General features: G+C 41.1%; 1 protein-coding gene across 1 annotated transcript in view; it reads left to right on the forward strand.

Moving 5' to 3' along the window:
- Nucleotides 1-6,105: 6,105 nt before the first annotated feature.
- LOC139452221 (neuropeptide Y receptor type 2-like) overlaps nt 6,106-20,705 on the forward strand; it is a 43,863-nt gene continuing 29,263 nt past the window's right edge. The window contains exon 1 of the mRNA XM_071233612.1: nt 6,106-6,428. The gene's annotated coding sequence lies outside the window, so the exon portion shown is untranslated. The remainder of the gene's footprint in view (nt 6,429-20,705) is intronic.

A 20,705-nucleotide genomic window follows, 5' to 3' on the forward strand; every position in this document is an offset into this window, starting at 1 on the left:
TGAATGCTAAATAAGTGCAAAGAGTGCAGATGAAAGCACAAATATAACAATATGATGACAAAACTAAAACATAGGATTAATGTACGAAGATAGCAATATAAATGACGTTGCTGCACTGAGTTTGTTTTAACGCCCTTTTGAACAGTTTTTTAATCACGGCGTGTCAGCTTAATGTGGAAGGAAAGCCCGCGAGCACGGGGAAGTGCTGCCAAATCTTAAAATATAATCGGGGATTCGAACCCACGATCATAGGTTTCTGGCGTGCCCAGAGGACACAACTCTGCACAGCGAAATGCGGCTTGGAGACCTGTACCCTCGAGGGTCGATGAGGACATAAACTAATATCGATGGTACATCAACACACGTCACGTGACGGACCGGTGGACAACGAGTTTATCCGACCGCACACTTCTACACAGCAATAACCTATAAATGCGTTCAGGGGGCACGGGTGGCCAAGTCGTCTAAGGCGCCGCGATTCGCTGTGCAGAGTTGCGTCCCTTGGGCACGCCAGAAACCTATGATTGTGGGTTCCAATCCCGGTTCGCCCCGATTATGTTTCTAGGTTTGTCAGCACCATACCAGTGCTCGTGGGTTTCACCGAATTGGTAAACGTCTGAGACCTGCATCACTTCGGGCTTTCCTCCCACATTAAGCTGACACGCCGCTATATAACTGGAATATTGTTTAAATCGGCGTTAAACCAAACTCACTCACTCACTATAAATGCGTTCATGTTTTGGACCGAGGCGGTAATAACACCGCAGTTGTAGTTGGCGGCAGAAACAAAACTGAGAGTTATTTATCATTTCATTATGAACATATCGTAAATATCCGGAGAATGGCGTCATACATTGTTGATCCGATTTACAAACTTGCCGTTTGTATGTTGCGAATGTAATACCAACAGTTTGGGGAGCATACGAAATGTACATTACATGTATCAAACAGTCATTCATGCTCATGTTAAAATAGTGTTAAATATTCTGCCTGGTTTGACAATATGACTGGGATGACACATATGAAGTTTTCATTCAAATAAATATCCCTGTCATCACCAAGGTGCGAAAGGTCCAAACTGGTTGTCTTCATGAGAAACATGCTTGTATTACTTAACTCTCCGAGTTGGTATAATACGTGCAGGTGAATGAGAAATATCGACATCTTTTGCTACCGTAATTACACACTGTAAAATGTAGTCATCTAATTGACGATGATTAGCTTATGACAATTCATCTTTTTAACGACAGAGATATTTATTTTTTGTTTCGTGTTTCATAATTTGGATTATCTTACCTTCCGTTAAGACGCTGGTGTCTGATTGGTTACTGAGTGGGCAATTTTCTCATGTCCTTCGCTGACAGCAAAGATACATATTTTACGTACATGACACCGCTAGGGGTGAGTGAGTGAGTGAGTTGGGTTTAACGCCGCTTTTAACAGTATTCCAGTTATACCACGGCGCGTCTGAGAAAGACACCACTTCGGGCCCGAAGTGATGTATTTCTCAGACGTTTACTACTTCGGTGAAACCCACGAACACGGGTATGGTGCTGACAAACCTAGAAACATAATCAGGACGAACCGGGATTCGAACCCACAATCATAGGTTCCTGGCGTGCCCAAGGGACGCAACTCTGCACAGCGAATCGCGGCGCCTTAGACGACTTGGCCACCCGTGCCCCCAGACACCGCTAGGACTGCCGAAAGTCTTACCAATGCGAATAGAGTGATACGAGTATACTGTCTCGAAACTAAGCGCTCATCAAAAGCAAATAGCGAACGTAACCGAGCATATCCGATTGTAATGCAAGGGCGACAACTCTGTATGTGTTTACGTTATCTATCAACTGTCAGGATGTTCGTGAAATGGTTTGCTGGCGATTTAGAGACATAAAGTAGACAGAACAGTTTCTTAGTTGTATCAGCTTCGTGTTGGAGGACAGCCCGAAATGAATCTAGTCCCAGACGTTTACAGCTTTGGTGATAATTGAACCTAGAACCTGGAAGTCGAACACACAGTCATATTTTTTCGGCCTAATGCGTATATGAGCGACAAGCGGCGCCTTAGACGACTCATCTTCCCGAGGCAAGAGAGTTAACTGACTATAAAAGTCCAGTTTATACCCTTGCCGAACTAGGCTGGTATTATGGAGTTACATTTTGGCTGGACTAACGAGTCTATGCTTAGTCCAATCAAAACCGCACTCCGAAATCGAAATCCGGTTCGTAAAGTGTCAAGCAGATTTCGGTTGATTGCAGGATTTGCAAAGCATGTGCACCGCTAACTCGTTGTCAACAGATATTTTCTAAATCTTTTCATTTTTTTAATCAGGGTGCTCACGTGATTTGATGCACTTCGCGATGTAAGACTCGTTTTATCACAATATATAGAATGATCTTGATTATCGATCAGATCGTCTTGACTGGGCGCCGCAGTTTTGTTTGAAGCAAATGCAAGTGATACGAGAGGTGAAATCGGATTGGTCCATAGGAGGGGCATCGAAGGGACACAACTCGTAAAGCCACTGGTGAAACTTTGTATAGACAATCGGTGTGCGACCCACAAGCTTCTGTGAGTGTTTGTATTCAATTTAACATAAGTATGCGTGACTCGTCCGTCCCAACTGTGCACCTCATCGAGACACGAATTATTTCAGTATTTCCCTCTTATTAATCAATTACATACTCCTAATGGCAGATTTATGTTTGGCCGATGGAGCGATAAAGTTCCCACGGAACAGTTTCTACAAGAAACTACCCGTACAGCCAGAAGATGCTGCAATATTCTTAAAGCGGTCTTTCATGATGCCAGTAGGGACTCAAGGCATATTTGAGAAACTTAGTTCCAAATCAAATAATAAAATCTATGACATTACATGGCTAGAAAGTCCATTGTCTACCTGTCCCATTCAAGGAGAATGGTGAACCGTGGTAATCTTACCAGAGACTTATTTCCGCTGAGGTTTCTACAGGCCGGACGAATAACATGTATTCAAACAGTAAATTTGATTACGACATCATTCTCATCAAAACATCCTTTTGCAGTGCTTGAATCGCTACGAAAATCTCATTTCAATCGATTGAAATCCTTCTTAGACTATCACCTAATGCAGATTTGTAGCTATCTTGTCTCAACCTGTTGAATCCCACAAAGCACGTTTTCAGTGGGAAGAGCTAATCTAAAAGAAACACAAAAAACTTTAGGGTGATATTTGAACAATCTAATTTGCACTATCAATTCGGTGTAAATCTGCCATTCTTCCCCTTTGAAAACTGAAGCAAAATGCTTGTAATACGCTTGTAATGCTAAACCTTCTCTAACCGCAGTCGACAACACTCGATCAACTTGTATTCACGCTGTGATGCCCTGTTGGTGTGGGAAGGCTGAAATCCCACGACTGGAAGGTTGATAACACGAGGAATTGCAATCACCACATTGATCAACATTAAATATCCATGTTCGGAAGCACGTTATGATTAGATAACCGTTTGGGACATTACGAAAGTCTGACACTTAAAACTGACAAGACTTTACTTCGTTGGAAACTCTCACCTGTGGACACATGCATCAATGACATGAGTTAACCTCCTGATGCTGGACAGACACTGATGGCTTCACTCAAATCACCGACCGTTGTTCCATCAACATACCTTATGAGGGTGTTCTACTCAAGTATCTTAACATCTACGGCCGCCTCCTTGGTCTAATGGTAGAGCGTCCGCCCGGAGAGCGGAAGGTCCGGGGTTCGATCCCCGGCCGCGTCATACCAAAAGATGTTTAAAGATGGTACTTGTTGTTACTCTGTCTGGCGCTCGGCATTAAGGGGCTAAAACAAGGACTGGTCGGCTTGGAGTCAGTATACTGTGGGATATTCATGTTAAACTGCGGCATGGTATCTCAGTGTGCTAGCACTATAAATCGGCATCAGTCCGGACTAGTACAAGCAGCCACACACACACATATACACGTGCATGCACGTCGCTATATAAGTGCAATAATCTTGGACGCGACGTTAAACCCCATTTCACCTCACCTCACCTTAACATCTACAACATAAACTATATTCAGGAACGCTAAACAGTTAACGTTTACGTTAAGAATACCCGACCGCCTAGAGAACGGTGTATGCCGTCACTAATTATTCGTGATCCATTCATATAATTTGTACCTCTATTTTGCCTTTAAGTCCCAATGGAATCTGCTTTGAAGACTGGTTATTCTCTGGCGTTTTATATTATCTTCGACCACAGCGAATCCTAAGATATGAAACTTCCTAAAAGATATGCAAATACTCGTAATACCCCAAATGAAAGCACGTTTTAGTCTGCTAGTAAAAGTACATGTTAGTCTAATAATTAGAGTAAGCTGTTAAGTACTGTACATGTTAATCTGCCAATAAAAGTACATGTTAGTCTGCCAATAAAACTACATGTTAGTTTGCCAATGGAAGTTCATGTAAGTCTGCCAATAAAACTACATGTTAGTTTGCCAATGAAAGTTCATGTAAGTCTGCCAATAAAACTACATGTTAGTTTGCCAATGGAAGCACATGTTAATCTGCCAATAAAACTACATGTTAGTTTGCCAATGAAAGCACATGATGATGCGTCTTTCTTCTATAAGACACAGCGTTCACAGCGGCGTAAAATCTCAGCGGCCTCACTCACTCCACATTTAGTTTCATTGCAAATGGTAGTCATGAGTTTTCCATGAATTGTGTCATTCTGGTTCTAAATGAGTTTGCTTTCGGTATGATTTACTTCCGGTCAGACATGAGTTGTGTGATTCCGGTCAGGCATGAGTTGTGTATTTCCGTTCAGACATGAGTTGTGTGATTCCGGTCAGACATGAGTTGTGGGCTTCCGGTCAGACTTGAGTTGTGGGCTTCCGGTCAGACATGAGTTGTGGGCTTCCAGTCAGACTTGAGTTGTGGGCTTCCGGTCAGACATGAGTTGTGGGCTTCCGGTCAGACATGAGTTGTGGGCTTCCAGTCAGACATGAGTTGTGGGCTTCCGGTCAGACATGAGTTGTGGGCTTCCGGTCAGACATGAGTTGTGGGCTGTGTTGTGTGCACGGATGTGAAAGGCACATGAACACCAGGTGCCATTGTCATATACGTCGACGAGGAATTGCAAGAGTTGGATTTTGAATAGAATACACTCACACATAGCTCGAACCAAACAGGATACATGACTGTCAATGAGCCCAAAGTCTTTACGTTTCAATTGACATGCGTATCACGAATCTTAAAAATCACGAAGCAAAAAATATCAACTTCCTTCTCTATATATAAATGTTCTCACAGTGACACTTGGCTCCCATATACGAATTTTACCAAGATGATCTTTTACTGATTGTGTTTTTTACTAGAAGGATAATCATATTTCTGGACTGCACGATTTACATAGTAGCTGTTCTTTTAAACTGGTAACCGTCTACATATCACCAACTGTTTCCCACCCACGTAGTCTAAACATGATTGAAGACCACGACACATGGGTAGCTGTCAAATGCATGGACGTATCAATGCGCATATACAGAAGGGGTGTATTTTGCGATTTGACAATATTCGTTCAGTAATCGTGTGATTGTTTTGAAAAAAATATCATCAAAATTCATGGTGTTGCAATTACGCTTACAATTGAAATACATTCAATAAATTCGAATGTATAAGTATTCAGTATACTTCAGAAAGAGGTAAGGGTGCGCAACCTTCATCCACCCTGGACCCGGTATGGGGGCCTAGAACATGTCTCACCCGTGCAGTGTTATACTATGAGAGTGGATTGTTAATTCAGAGCATTGTGAACATAATTACTGAAACGCGGCATGACAGGATATAGCTGCTGAGAACATCATCTGTTGACCGGCTACCTACAGCGTCAGTGAAGCGACACTGGTTCTTGTGCTTCATTTCCCCCTTCTTCCGCATCACCAGATCCCTGCCTCACCAGTACGGGGGTCGAGAAGTTTCACAGAAACCCGCACAGGCTCCCAACATACGTTTAGTCGCTTTCACAAGGTTAACACACACAGTGATTGGTCAAATGAAAGCATCATTTCAGCTCGGCCATTCGAGGAAATATTTCTCTCCCAATCTGTTCCTTTGCAGTTTCAATTTGTCCATATTTATCAGAAAACGTCATTATCTGGGATCTGAGAGGCAGCGAGAGGACGGGCGCTCTGTCGTAGCCGTGGATACAAGGGGAGAAGGGATAAGATCACAAAATCAATACCAGAAGCCCATAGAGGGCGCTGACGAATTCATTAGCATTTTGTTCGCTTAGCCATGTAAGCTCTGCAGCACTCGCTCTTATCATCTCCAGCTAACAGACGATGAAAACAGGTGTGTCTTGACCCTCCTCGGTTGTACCTGTTGGTTGCTCTCATTCCAGGTGCCTGATCCAGCATGATCACCTCCCAGGTAAGTCAACACTATGTTGTCCTTATTGTCACACCGGGGATGTCAGTGTATGTCCCGGACAGCCGGGCCAGATGTTCACGAGTTCGTATCAACCAAGTAGCTTGTGCGTCAACCATGATCGAAAGTTGGCGCAGGCTGCCCTTCGCATTGACCGGTGAAGACGACGGACATGTTATTGGATTGTTCGGGTAATGAAAATTACGAAATGTGATTAAATGTATTGACCGGTCATGCCACAGAGCGATAGTTGCTTGCTGTTAATTACCATCTATAGTATTTCTTCACACGAGGACGGTGATCTTTTTGCGTTTGGTAGTACATTTTGTTTCGTGCGACTAAGTCCGCCAGGATAAAGAGATAAAGGGCCTTTAGACTCCATGGTGTATAAGTTCTGTCATATTCTGTCTTGTTCTGTAATGCTCTGTAATGAACCTCTCATGCTTGATGGTTCGACGTTAGTTCCCGAGCTGATGCTTCTGATAGTAATTTAATGAAGCAGAGAAGTGCGAGGATGCTGAACTTGTTACTCCTATCTATCTTCATGGGTCCTCGCCCTGCAGAGGTATTACGTGTTTCAAGACATGCTCAGATTGTGTCCACAAGATAGTGGACATTCTCGAATGTCTTGTCCATTCCTTTAGGATCGCTGTTATAAAAATGGCAAGGTTTGCATACACGAGGCCACGATGAAGACTTGTTTTTATCAGGGAGTGTGTATTTAGCTGCATGTTTTACAACTTAATGTCTTCTTTTATTTGAACGCTTAATCCTTCCTAAACCATGACTAATGTTAGGTTCATAATATTGATCGGTTTGTGAATACATAGCTATTAAAGGCTATGTTTGCAACTTAATGGTCCCATTTATTTGAACGTTTGATCCTCCCTAACGCATTCCTAACAACGTCTTCGGAATAATGATCTGTTTAAAAGTAGATTGGGATTTCATAAACCAAGCTTATATTTCAACAGAAGCTGTTTGCTTTTTTGTAATATATATGAATATGTGAAAAAGGATGTTTCTAACTATGCGCCAGGTGTTTAGATTCAGACTGATATAACTGGCGTTCAGCAGTACACAGTTTCAGTAATAGAACCAGCTACTAAACATTTCGGCATCAAGATATGAAAGTTATCCTGGCAATCAGCAGAGAGATATTAGCGGAGGGGAGAGAGGGGACAATCTCATTCGTGATACAATTAACTGAAATGGTCGACAGACAATTGTTGCCCTGTTCCGATCCACCAACAGAGTGGTGCTCAATGCAGACATTTCCTGAGCGTACAGGACGGTAAATCCAGTTCAGGTTTTCTTAAACATTAATTTGGAACATCTTGAGCTGGAATCAGGTGTGTCCTGATATAAATGAAAGTCGAATACACCTCCCGTTTCGCAACTTAATTAACTAATGATAGAGTATATGTCAACGAGACATGAGATGTTTTCTTCTTCGTTTGGGTTTAGCAAGTCTGACAGTCAAATTAAAAATAAGCCTTTATATATCTGGGAGGGAAATCACTCGACTTGCACTATGCCTGCCTGTGGAAATGTTCAAACCAAGTCACTGAGCAGGAAGCATTAGTAGGTCTGTTTTCAAGACAGGCAAAGAACATAAGTCCCTGTTACTGGCCTTCAGGAACCCCTCGAGAACCTGAGGAGAATGTGTAAGTATTTGCCAGAGGGCAATCCGAAGAAGCATGGTAAACACTCGAGGTGCTCTCCCTGAAGCAAGTGTTAAGTCATTATGCTAGCGGAGGTAAGAACTAAGCTCTTCGTGTCGGAGGAAGGGACAGACATTGACGGTCCTAGCAACTGTAGGAAACGTTCCAGCGTCTAGCTTTGGCGACACACAAATGTGTCAAAGTGGTTGGGATCTAGTGTCGATCATGCGTTGATGTATGCACATTTTTAGACGTTACAGTGGATTTCATTGCAAATCTCTCATACCATGTCAAATGACGTTTTATTTGATTTTAATCGTTTTCCATAGAATGTGTGCTTTTCCATCGTTACCTATTGGTGGGTGCTACAGGTAGGGCAGGACATGCTTACCCTTTTCGCGAACGCCTGGTGTCATCACTGATGTTCAGTGTTCAATTCATATCATTTTCACGGCTATTTTGTCTTTTGCGCCCAAAGGAATCTGTTTCGGTGGATAATCGAGACTGTTTATTCTCTGGCATTGACGTTCTATAGTTATGTATCACTCGGCTGTTAACAGTGGCCAGTTCAGTTTGTTGTCTCGAGTGTTAACAATGGCCATTTTAGTCTGTTGTCTCGACTGTTAACTGTGGACACTTCAGTCTGTTGTCTCGACTGTTAGTTTTTAGCCAATTCAATCTGTTGTCTAGACTATTAACAATGGCACATTCAGTTTGTTGTCTTGACTGTTAACTGTAGCCAATTCATTCTGTTGTCTAGAGTGTTAACTGTGGACAATTCAGTCTGTTGTCTCGACTGTTAACAATGGCCAATTCAGTATGTTGTCTCGACTGTTAACTGTAGACAATTCAGTCTGTTGTCTCCACTGTTAACAATGGCCAATTCAGTATGTTGTCTCGACTGTTAACTGTAGACAATTCAGTCTGTTGTCTCCACTGTTAACTGTGGACTATTTGGTTTGTTGTCTTGACTGTCAACTGTAGCCAATTCAGTCTGTTGTCTCTACTGTTAACAATGGCCAATTCACTCTGTTGTCTCGACTGTTAACTGTAGACAATTCAGTCTGTTGTCTCCACTGTTAACTGTGGCCTATTTGGTTTGTTGTCTCGACTGTTAACTGCAGCCAATTCAGACTGTTAACTGCAGCCAATTCAGTCTGTTGTTTTGACAGCCTCAGCTGTCTCCAGTGTAGCTGTAGTCGTTGGTTGTGCTGGTAGTGACATCAGGTAGAGCTCACTCTACGTTGCAGTCAGTTGATGGGTTCCAAATCATGCTTCTCTTACGCTCATCATGCTCCTTGTATGCACACACAATCCTCATTGTTCTTATGTGTTTTGCAAATTACAAATATTGTACACGACGTCATGCATGTATCGTGTATCTGAATGCAGCCTGCATCCTACCAATAGCAGCCGGTACACGTAACAAATGACAACAGCTGCAATCCCGCGGGGCGGGAAACAGTGTTATACACTTGACAGGAAGCATAGATCTCGGAATGTTTTATGTCTATGAATATATTCATGAAGTTAATTATAATAGCCATGGTTTAACTACATTCATCATATACGGAGAAACGTGATGCAACCCTGAATAATTATTTGTGCAGACGAGCACGACATGGCACATAAACCTTTCGGTAGTGTCGTAACACATCATTATCTCAGTATTTAGTTATATAAAGCGCGTTTGGTAGTAATGTTGGATTGGATTGTTGTGTGTCGGTAACTCTGGGCGGTTTACTCACACTAATCATTCTTATCCCTATTTGTTGACCAATTACGCCTATCCCCGTGGGGAGAGATTGTCCTCAGCAACCTATGTTTTGAGTTTCGGCCGACCTAATGGATCGGGTGAACAGGCCCGGTGACTTGATTTAATGCGTGTCATCTTACCTTGACGGAGTGACACGTTGCTCGTTGTATCAATTACTGGTTTGTCTGGTCCAGATCCTATTCACAGACAACCTTCATTATAGGAGGATTGTTGTTGAGTGTCGCGTTGAGCCACAGTAACAACAACAATAAGAAACATACGTCGTCTTTTCCGAGATGCTAATGTCAGTCAGAAGCGAGGTCGTTGTGTGATCCCATGTCAATACAACACGCCCTTCGCAAGCCAGGTGATGTCCTGTGGCGTGGGGCATGACTACTTTTACTCTGTGTCATTAGCAACATTATGATGATGATGATGATGATGATGATGATGATGATGAAGATGATGAAGAAGAAGAAGATGCTTATTATTATTATTATTATTAACTTCATTCATTAGTAAACATCACGTTCGAAGTAAGCATCACTGTTATCTATTAATCTCTCTCTTCTCTCTCTCTCTCTCTCTCTCTCTCTCTCTCTCTCTCTCTCTCTCTCTCTCTCGCTCTCTCTCTCGCTATATCTCTCTCTCTATATATTTATATATATCTCGAGTATATATGTCTGTCCAGATATAGCCGGCGGTGTTAATAATAACACGAGTCGTTGTGCGTATGTAAGGAGGCTTTATTGACAGCGGTCAGAACAAACGCTCCGAAACATATACTCCAAATAAAATATATACATGTAGATAAATATGTAAGTGGGTGAGTGAGTATGGCTTTACGCCGCTTTGAGCAATATTCCAGCAAATTATATCACCGCAGGGTCACCAGAAATGGGCTTCATACATAGTACCCATGTGGGGAATCGATCTCAGGTCTTCGGCGTGACGAGCGAACGCTTAAACAACTCGGCTACCCCACCGCCCCCTAAATATAAACGGGTACATCACATTCACCTGCAGTCATAGTTATATTCATTCACATCATCACACGGACGACATCATGTAAATAGATGGAACCCATATTTTTAACAAATACTTTGAAACATGTGTAATTAGTGACAATAACTGTATATACATTTGTGTCCCGATACATGCGTAATGATAAATATATTATTGATTACATTGATACACAAACAATACAACCATACCTCGAGGGGTGAGAATGTGACAGGGTGTTCCAAACACAAGCTCACCAGACTATGATGCCTGCATCTACATACAAAATTTAATACAAAAATTAATATACTCAATTAGGAAAATCTCTGTATCTTACCAAACACTTATTATGTATTATTCATAACATATCTATGGACGCGTTAAGTTACACATAAACAACAGTTATAAACAAACACATATATGGTAAGTAAATACGCACTCGCTTACTCATTCTCAAATGAAAGATTTAGGAAAGGTGAAAATATATAGTGCTGGATTTCTGTAGAAACTGAGTAAAAACATTTAAAAAGCTGCAATTCTATGACTTGTATTGACCTTTTTAGATAAATGTAACTTTGTTACTTTGTAACACTATTACCGATCGTACAAATAGATACAAGTACTCGATAACAATGCGTGTAAAATACATCACTTGCCTGTAAGGACGATCTGAAAGAAGAAACATGACACAAAGCTAATGACTGTTGTGTTTTGTCAACACGGTCAAGGTTTTGTGGATGGTGTGCTGGTTAAATGCTGTGTGTTAGCATCTTAAACAAGGCCAATCAGACGTAGGCTGAATTAAGCAAAGGACCAACTAAGTAGGGGTGACTATTGGTCTGGAAATCACTATTGCGAAAACTATTGATATTGAAAGAAACTATTGCGATAACTATTGATAATGCAAGCAACTATTGCGATAAATAGCGATAGTTTTCAGTGTATCATTTTAGATTGATATTAGAGTTGAATTATACCTTGGAACTGAAGTTTCCTTTGAATGTGATAACCATTACAAAAAATAAAAAGTAAAGTTTGAGATATGACTGATTTGTTTTTTCTTTACCCTAATAATTTAGGAAAACCAAACTTCCACATTACCATGTGTAAATTACTACCACTCATGATCAAAAGAAAAACAGATTTGAACAGCATTGCATGTACAATCGAAACTATCGATGTTCCTAACTGAAATCGATACTAATGATCGGAAACTGATTTAACAATCGATTTATTGACTTTAAGTGCTTACCGATAGCAATATATCGATATTTCGATTTATCGTGACACCCCTACCACCAAGCCACCTACCCTACGCCACTGATAGTAGAAGTTGAATAAGAGAACACTCCTCAGATTGTCATTATTGTGCTGAAATAGACTACAGCAGTGAGTGAGTGAGTGAGTTGAGTTTCGCGCTGTTTTTAACAATCATTCAAGTTATATCACGGCGTGTCAGCTTAATGTGGGAGGAAAGCCCGAAGTGATGCAGGTCTCAGACGTTTACCACTTCGGTGAAACCGACGAGCACGGGTATGGTGCTGACAAACAAAGAAACATAATCGGGGCGACCCGGGATTGGAACCCACAATCAAAGGTTTCTGGCGTGCCCAAGGGACGCAACTCTGCACAGCGAATCGCGGCGCCTTAGACGACTGGGCCACTCGTGCCCCTAGAATACAGCAACAAAACAGGCTTATTCAATTTAATGCAAAACAGTAATAGGTTAAACATCATTTCATTACAATATATATGTCATATAAATGTGTATTTTCAGCATATATATATATAAAACGCTGAAAATACACATTTATACGACAATGCCACTCCAGAACCGCTCCCTTACTCAATGCAATCTGTTACCACCTCCTAACATCAACAATGACATCCGTAAAGGTTACCCATTATGGCTATAAATGAAACAGAAACATAGATCTATGTGCAATCAGATGTTGATAAATATTGGTCTCATCAAAGTGGGCACGGTTCATATTTAAGTTGAGTCAGTACATGGATTTTGAAAAAAATGCATAAATGTTCGTCTACCTTTAGGCGGCAAAAATAGTTTGATCATTAAGCTGGCACGAAATATATAATATATCCGAAATTATGTTCAAAGTGGCATTAGACCAACACCCTCGTCCAGGCAACGGAAGTAATGAGACAGTTAGAATCAATATGTAACACGGGTATTAAGTCACTTGTTCTATTGCTCAACATGACACACGTATGTTTAGTTACAGGGCTGCCATATCGCTGGGACCTACCACACAAAACGCCCACAGTTTCATCTCCTCGAGTTCAGTACGTCAACTGACAATCCACATCTTATCACGCTTAACCTGGGCACCACCAACCAACTGAATACCTTAACACCACCAACCAACTGAACACCATAACACCACCAACCAACTGAACACCTTAACACCACCAACCAACTGAACAACTTATCACTACCAACCGACTGAACACCTTAACACCACCAACCAACTGAACACCATAACACCACCAACCAACTGAACACCTTAACACCACCAACCAACTGAACACCATAACACCACCAACCAACTGAACACCTTAACACCACCAACCAACTGGATACCTTAACACCACCAACCAACTGAATACCTTAACACCACCAACCAACTGAACACCTTAACACCACTAACCGACTGAACACCTTATCACTACCAACCAACTGAACACCTTAACACCACCAACAAACTTTACACATTAACACCACCAACCAACTGAACACATTAACACCACCAACTGAACACATTAACACCACCAACCAACTGAATACTTAACACCACCAACCAACTGAATACCATAACACCACCAACCAACTGAACACCTTAACACCACCAACCAACTGAACACCTTAACACCACCAACCAACTGAACACCTTAACACCACCAACCAACTGAACACCTTAACACCACCAACCAACTGAACACATCAACACCACCAACCAACTAAACACATTAACACTACCAACCAACTTTACACATTAACACCACCAACCAACTGAACACATTAACACCACCAACCAACTAAACACATTAACACCACCAACCAACTGAATACCTTAACGACACCAACCAAGTGAATTCAACATCGATTCTTTCGCATTTTAAAATTTAGCTGCAGCTCTGAACTTTTGAATGAATAATTAAAGCTTAAAAGTTAGAAAAAACATTGTGTGTAACAAGTGTTGCAGATTAATGACATAACATAGAAGTGTCGGCTTAAGACTGTGTGAAAGATCAGGGTAGGAGCGCAAACCAGAATTATTTCGATCCGAAAATTAGATTTAAATGTCACCAATGGGAGAGATTTGTACGATATTAGAAAAATCCCTTTACTTTGCTTAATTGATTTTCATCGTTGGATGCGAAGAAACCATTAAAAAATGTGATGAAATATTCATAACCAACTGCGAACAATCATATGGTGTTTAAGTCTTAAGGTGCCTCTACTCCATGTCACTACCCTGCTCTAGAAGTACTCATGACGTTTGAGATATGTCTTGCATATTTGATTCCATCATTGCAATATCGCACCTTAGTGATTACATCTCATTTCTATCCTTGAGTGATTGATACATCAGTGTCTACAGTGAACCGAGGGTTTCTGATAATCACATCTCGATTGTCTACCAATATAGGTGCTGGTTGACCTCACTCCAACATTTATTGGATGCAAGTGCTGAATACGATAAATAACACTACGTTTTAACCTCACTATCCACAAGAACAACTAGCTTGTATGTATAGTCTCATTATAAGGCTAGCTCCAAAGCATCGCCAGTCCTGGAAGCTCTAATGTTATTAACACAGCGTTCCAGGCCGTTATAGGCCAACTGGTAGCCTGGGAACACAGGTAGGGGGATGTCTCTAGCGATCGCCAACCACTCCGACAAGCACGACCGACGTCGCTAATGCATGCTACCTTAGGATGGTTTAATGCAAGTATTGTTATTTCTGGGGACGACCACATGCACGGCGTAAGTAGAGCAGTTAATCGAGCTAATCTGATGATGGTTACCTCTACAATGAATGCTATTAGTAAACACAACAATGGTTCCGTTTCGAGCGATGCGTGTGTTTAGCTTTGCCTAACGGTACCACAATCTATGAGAATGGCCACCAGGAACACACAGCCGTGTTTTCAACTCATTTGGCAGATATGTACATTGCATTTCTGAGGGCAATAGAATGTTACTACACCGCTTCATACCGTGTTACCAGTGCTTGGTCATGAAATCGAAAATATCTATATATAAGTATTTAGCGAGTATGTAATGGTGCGATGATACGTTGGGACATCTGAAAGATATAGATTGACGAGGAAGAACTCCGTGTCAGGTGGTGACATCTTACTGTGGGTGGGGTGGGGGTGTGTGATCAACGGAGAGGCGTCAGCGAGGACGTGTGTATATTGATTCACTATGAAAACGCAAAGGGAAGTTAGGAAATAACTTTCAGCGAGCTGACAGAAACAATGAAACTGGTATGTGGCAGGGTTGTGTGAAGACATGCAGCATTGCAATCATGTGTGAATGCCCATTCACAGTGTCATCCTGGGATTTTTTACTCACTTGTTACCTATCAACAAAGTCCAATATTCGTTTTCACAGTGTGTCAGTGTATATTACATATTATAATTATTGTAAATTAACTAATTACGTTTCCATGTTGTGTGTGTTTGTTTAGATATATACAAAACGTAAAATATGACTACTTTTTGTGACGCTCAATGTAATATTACCTTGCCAAATTCTTTTTCTTGTTCTACAATGTCAGATAACTCAATATCATACAACATTGTACAATGTACCGTCTCCATGTGTTTGTGTGTCAACAAAGAGTGCCTACATTCGTACACCTGTCTCAGATCGCATACATGTATGTGCTGGTGGTCTGCACAGCCTAATATCAATAACGGCTTTAGACCAACTGATCAATACGCCGTGGAAGGTACGACATTAGTTATTGCGCTTGTCCAACACTGTCAGAGTCAGCTATTTATCAAGCGGGTTTAATAATGCCTAAATGCTTGTGCCGGCGGCTTTTGCAGATTAAAGACTACTGTAATGCCGATAGAAATCAGTCATTATTCTGCTTAATTGCATCAAGCCGTTTGATATGGGGTTCATTTTTAAGTCTACAACCATTCAAAACGATTTTAAATGTTGACCTTGTCAAACAGGCGTTTAGTTATGGACTGTGAAAGATATTAAGAGATGTTATAGACTATAACGGACTACAAGAAATAATCATAGTTGATTGGTGCACTGATCACATTAGTGGATGGAGTCTGGATGAGAAGAAGGATGGAAGAAGGTTTGATGGAAGGATGGATGAAGGTGGATCTATACTAGAGGATAACACTGTACAGGGGCACATCATCACATGGACCTTTTCTACCGATGCTAATAATACACCTAGGATTTATTTGATCAACCGCGTTACTTCGTTGATAAGGTCGTTATCTGCGGTCAGCTGCTAAAGCACATTGTGCGTCCTGAATAAATACCACTAATTTAGTTTGTGGAGATCTGCAGGTGACGAATGTTGAGCTGATAGATTGGGTGGGCGTAACGATATACCTCCGTGGACATTACGATCATCTGGCTTGTGCTACTTCTGTACTAAAGTACTGTAGGAAATGCTAGAAAACTGCTTTTGTGGTTTCGTGTAATAAATACGGATCACAGGACTATAAAGAAAGCATATATCTAGCCTGTCCTAACTGACATTGTGATTACCCTTTAAATGTTCTTTTACAGGTAAAATTATGATAAACTTATGATGAAACGGCCCATAACTTGAGGTACTTACCTGACACCTGTCACGAGGTGATGACCTTACACAGTCCCGTGCATTTTCCCAGGTGCAAATGCCAGTTGGGGGGTGGTCTTAATATATTTAGGATATGCAATTTAGGATATGTACTGCATTATATTTGCTTGGAAACATGATGGACTAGTTCGGAGTTATGAAACGGGATTAGTATTGGAAGGTTGCGGTTTTTGAATCAAGAAGTATTTGTTGTTCTACAGATGGTTTCTTGAGGTAACATGTATCTCCGCTGATGACGTATTGAATGTTGTGTTATGTCTTGCCAAGATGGGCACAACAGGTTTGAGCTCACAATGTCTGACTAGCGTACGTTAGACAACGTAATCGTGTTGTGCCGCCAGCACATATGTCTTGTACTTTACTGGTTTCTTATTCAGCTGAAACTTTCGTTTCATATGGTCTGAAGTCGACAATGTCATATATTCCTGTATGGTCGCCTTCAGACTACTCAAGGTTTGGGCGACAGTATCTGGTTTCCGGACGTTATATTAACTGGCGTTATCCATGACAATCACACTGACGTTGTTTAAAATGGGCAATAGCTGAAGTTACAATCAGTCTATGAACACATCACCTCCTGTAATTTCCTTATGAAAATCCCCAGTTTTCTTTTGCGCCTGGAAAACTAGCACACGTCCATCAATAAGCCCCATATCATGGGTTGCAGTGTTCAAAACAATGACACGATTACCTTTACCTGATGGTAAAATGGTTACTTTTTGTCCATCTGCCGATAGCCACATGTAGTCAGTGGAATGATTCATCAAGGTAAACTATCTGGACGCCCTGACAATGAATGGTTAGGAGATAATGTGACCTCAAAGACAGGGTGAAAATTCGCTCATTCAAGGATTTGGCATCCAGGTCCAGTTGCACAAACTGATCTTTGGAGTCTCGGTTGTATGAATATTGATACTTGAAAACCGTTATCTTGCAGACAAACCGCGAACAAAGATAATTGTTATTGTTCATGGATGTGTTCAATTTGTAAGTCTGTTCCTAAAGAAATTCAGAATATGAGAGGCTGGATATCTTGATTGACAGTGTAGTTGTTAAGTTTGTGGATAGACCATGCAGGCAAGTAGTATGTATCCACATGGGTACTACCTGTATCCCCTTCCAAGCTTGACCCGTGAAGATCCGTGAAGATCCAGGGTAGTATAGGAAAAAAACTGTAAAAGGCGACTATGCATGTCGTAAGAGGCGACTAACGGGATCGGGTGGTTGATGCATGTCATCGATCCCAATTGCATGGATCGATGTTCATGATTTCAATCACTGGTTTGTCTGGTCCAGACTCGATTATTTCCAGAGCGCCGTCATATAGCTGGAATATTGCTGGATGTGGCGTTAAACAACAAACCAAAACTTCCAAACTGATCTGTTTCTCTTTGCATACAAATCGATTTTGTTACTACTTCAGTTAAATCAAAGAAAGGACATGTTCCCAAACGCTTCATCTCTGTTTCAGATATATAGATGATATAATGGCTTCAGCAGCGATTTCTTATGAATAGTGAAAGGGTTGTGTCGCTTTTATTTCAACAATGCCAAGATTAATGAGTTTCTTCATCAAGAAACCACATTCAGTTTGCGATCTGCAATCTCCTTCGTGTCGAGCAATAGACCATCAGTTACAGCTTATGGCGTCGACATTTCTCTCATTTGCGTAAGAGCAAGTGCATTGTATTCAAAATTTATCAAAAGACACATTTGGCTTACAGCTAAGCTTTTTAATCAAGGTTTCACAGTCACAAGTTCATTAAAACAATTCCAGATATTTTATGGTAGATATTCAGAGGAATTCACTAAATATGACACTTCGTTTGTCAACATGATGCGCGATGCTGTCTTACGTTGAGACACGTACATGGAGTTTTCACACCTCCTTCCTCACTGGCACTTACTTTAGTGAGTGAGTGAGTATGGCTTTAGGTCGCTTTAAGCAATATTCCAGCAATATCACGACAGGGGACACCAGAAAAGGGCTTCACACTTTTTGCCCATGTCGGGAATCGAACCCGGGTCTTCGGGGAGACGAGCGAACGCTTTAACCACTAGGCTACCCGACCGTCCCTGCACTTGCTTTAACGTCAGACGTTGCCGGAGGACGTGAAGCATTGCTCCTAATACCAATGACTGTATTGTCTAATCCAGATATGATTTGCAGCCTGCCGTCGTGTGGCGGGAGTAGTGCAGGTAAGCGGTATTAACTCTGGGCCACATCCAAACACTATTTGGGGGGAAATTATGTCTACGGGGTGTGCAACCACTAGACCAGGACAAGCTTCCCCTTTTCGAGAACATCTGGTGTCTTCGCTGATGATCCATTCATATAATTGTCATCTTTTATTTTACCTTTTACGTCATATGGGTGAGTGAGTTGGGTTTAACGCCGCTTGTAACATTATTCCAGTAATATCGCGGTGTGTCAGCTTAATGTGGGAGGAAAGCCCGACGTGATGCAGGTTTCAGACGTTTACCACTTCGTTGAAACCCACGACCACGGGTATGGTGCTGACAAACAACATTATTGGGGCGAACCGGGATTCGAACCCACAATCATAGGTTTCTGGCGTGCCCAAGGGACGCACGTCATATGGAATCTGTTTCGACTGATAAACAATTCTCTAGTATTGACGGTTTAAAGTTAGTTAAACTGGTATGTTTGTATAATTGTTACCTTAACGGCCATACGAGTACCATAATAAGTGTACGGCGTTGACCGAGAATATATGCTATAAAGCCAAGGATCACGATGTGGACTAAACTATAACAGGATCTCTTGCTGGCGAAAGCATCATTTCACATTGATGAGCTCAAACTTCAAATGAAAAGGGAGACGATGGAACAACTAAAGCTGAATCCGTATCAATACTTATAATTTTATTTTTGTAAATACCTAATTGATAAATATATGTGTTACGTGATAAAATCTAATTTGTTTGAGAGATGCATGAGCTCTGGTAATTGTGAACTCAAACCCTCAACTATTGTTTTTTGTCTGTTTTTAGTTTACATGTTTTGTAGAATTTCCAAATTAGGTTTAAATTTGGTTTGTTTCAGCGTACATCCAATCAGGTGTAACAGTAGGGTTATTGCAAAATATGGTCAATGAATCTGAGCTCGCTATCCAGGAATGGCTAATGAATTATAATCATTGTGCAGAATAGCCTATGACTTTAGATCCACTATGCTGGAGTAGCCATTGAATAAAACTCGCCCTGAATGAATAGGCAATCAATAAAACTCACTATGCAGAATAGCCTATGACTTTAGATCCACTATGCTGGAGTAACCATTGAATAAAACTCGCCCTGAATGAATAGGCAATAAATTAAACTCACTATGCAGTATAGCCTATGACTTTAGATCCACTATGCTGGAGTAGCCATTGAATAAAACTCGCCCTGAATGAATAGGCAATCAATAAAACTCACTATGCAGAATAGCCTATGACTTTAGATCCACTATGCTGGAGTAGCCATTGAATAAAACTCGCCCTGAATGAATAGGCAATGAATTAAACTCACTATGCAGAATAGCCTATGACTTTAGATCCACTATGCTGGAGTAGCCATTGAATAAAACTCGCCCTGAATGAATAGGCAATGAATTAAACTCAATATGCAGAATAGCCTATGAGTTTAAATTCGCTATGCTGTAGTAGCCATTGAACAAAATCGCTCTGTATGAATAGGCAATGAATAAAACTCGCTATGCTGGAATAGAACGAACATCTTTTGATAGATTCATCATTAATAACGTTGTACACGTATTGTCATTGTTAATATGTCTTTTTATGAACTTACGTGGGTGTCATTGTATCAGTTTCAAACGTAAATATGTATTCGCCCTCCAAGTAACGAACAAAGCGTCAATGTCTAGATGACAGCTGTTGAAATATGGTCTGAAAATGGAAAAAAAGTCTTTCGATGACCTAGCATAAACATTAACCGCTGGATGTCAGCGTAAATAATTCAGGACGTT

This window comes from Haliotis cracherodii, unplaced genomic scaffold (genome assembly GCF_022045235.1).
Source record: "Haliotis cracherodii isolate W230 unplaced genomic scaffold, xgHalCrac1.p SCAF_9, whole genome shotgun sequence".
Lineage (NCBI taxonomy): Eukaryota > Metazoa > Mollusca > Gastropoda > Lepetellida > Haliotidae > Haliotis > Haliotis cracherodii.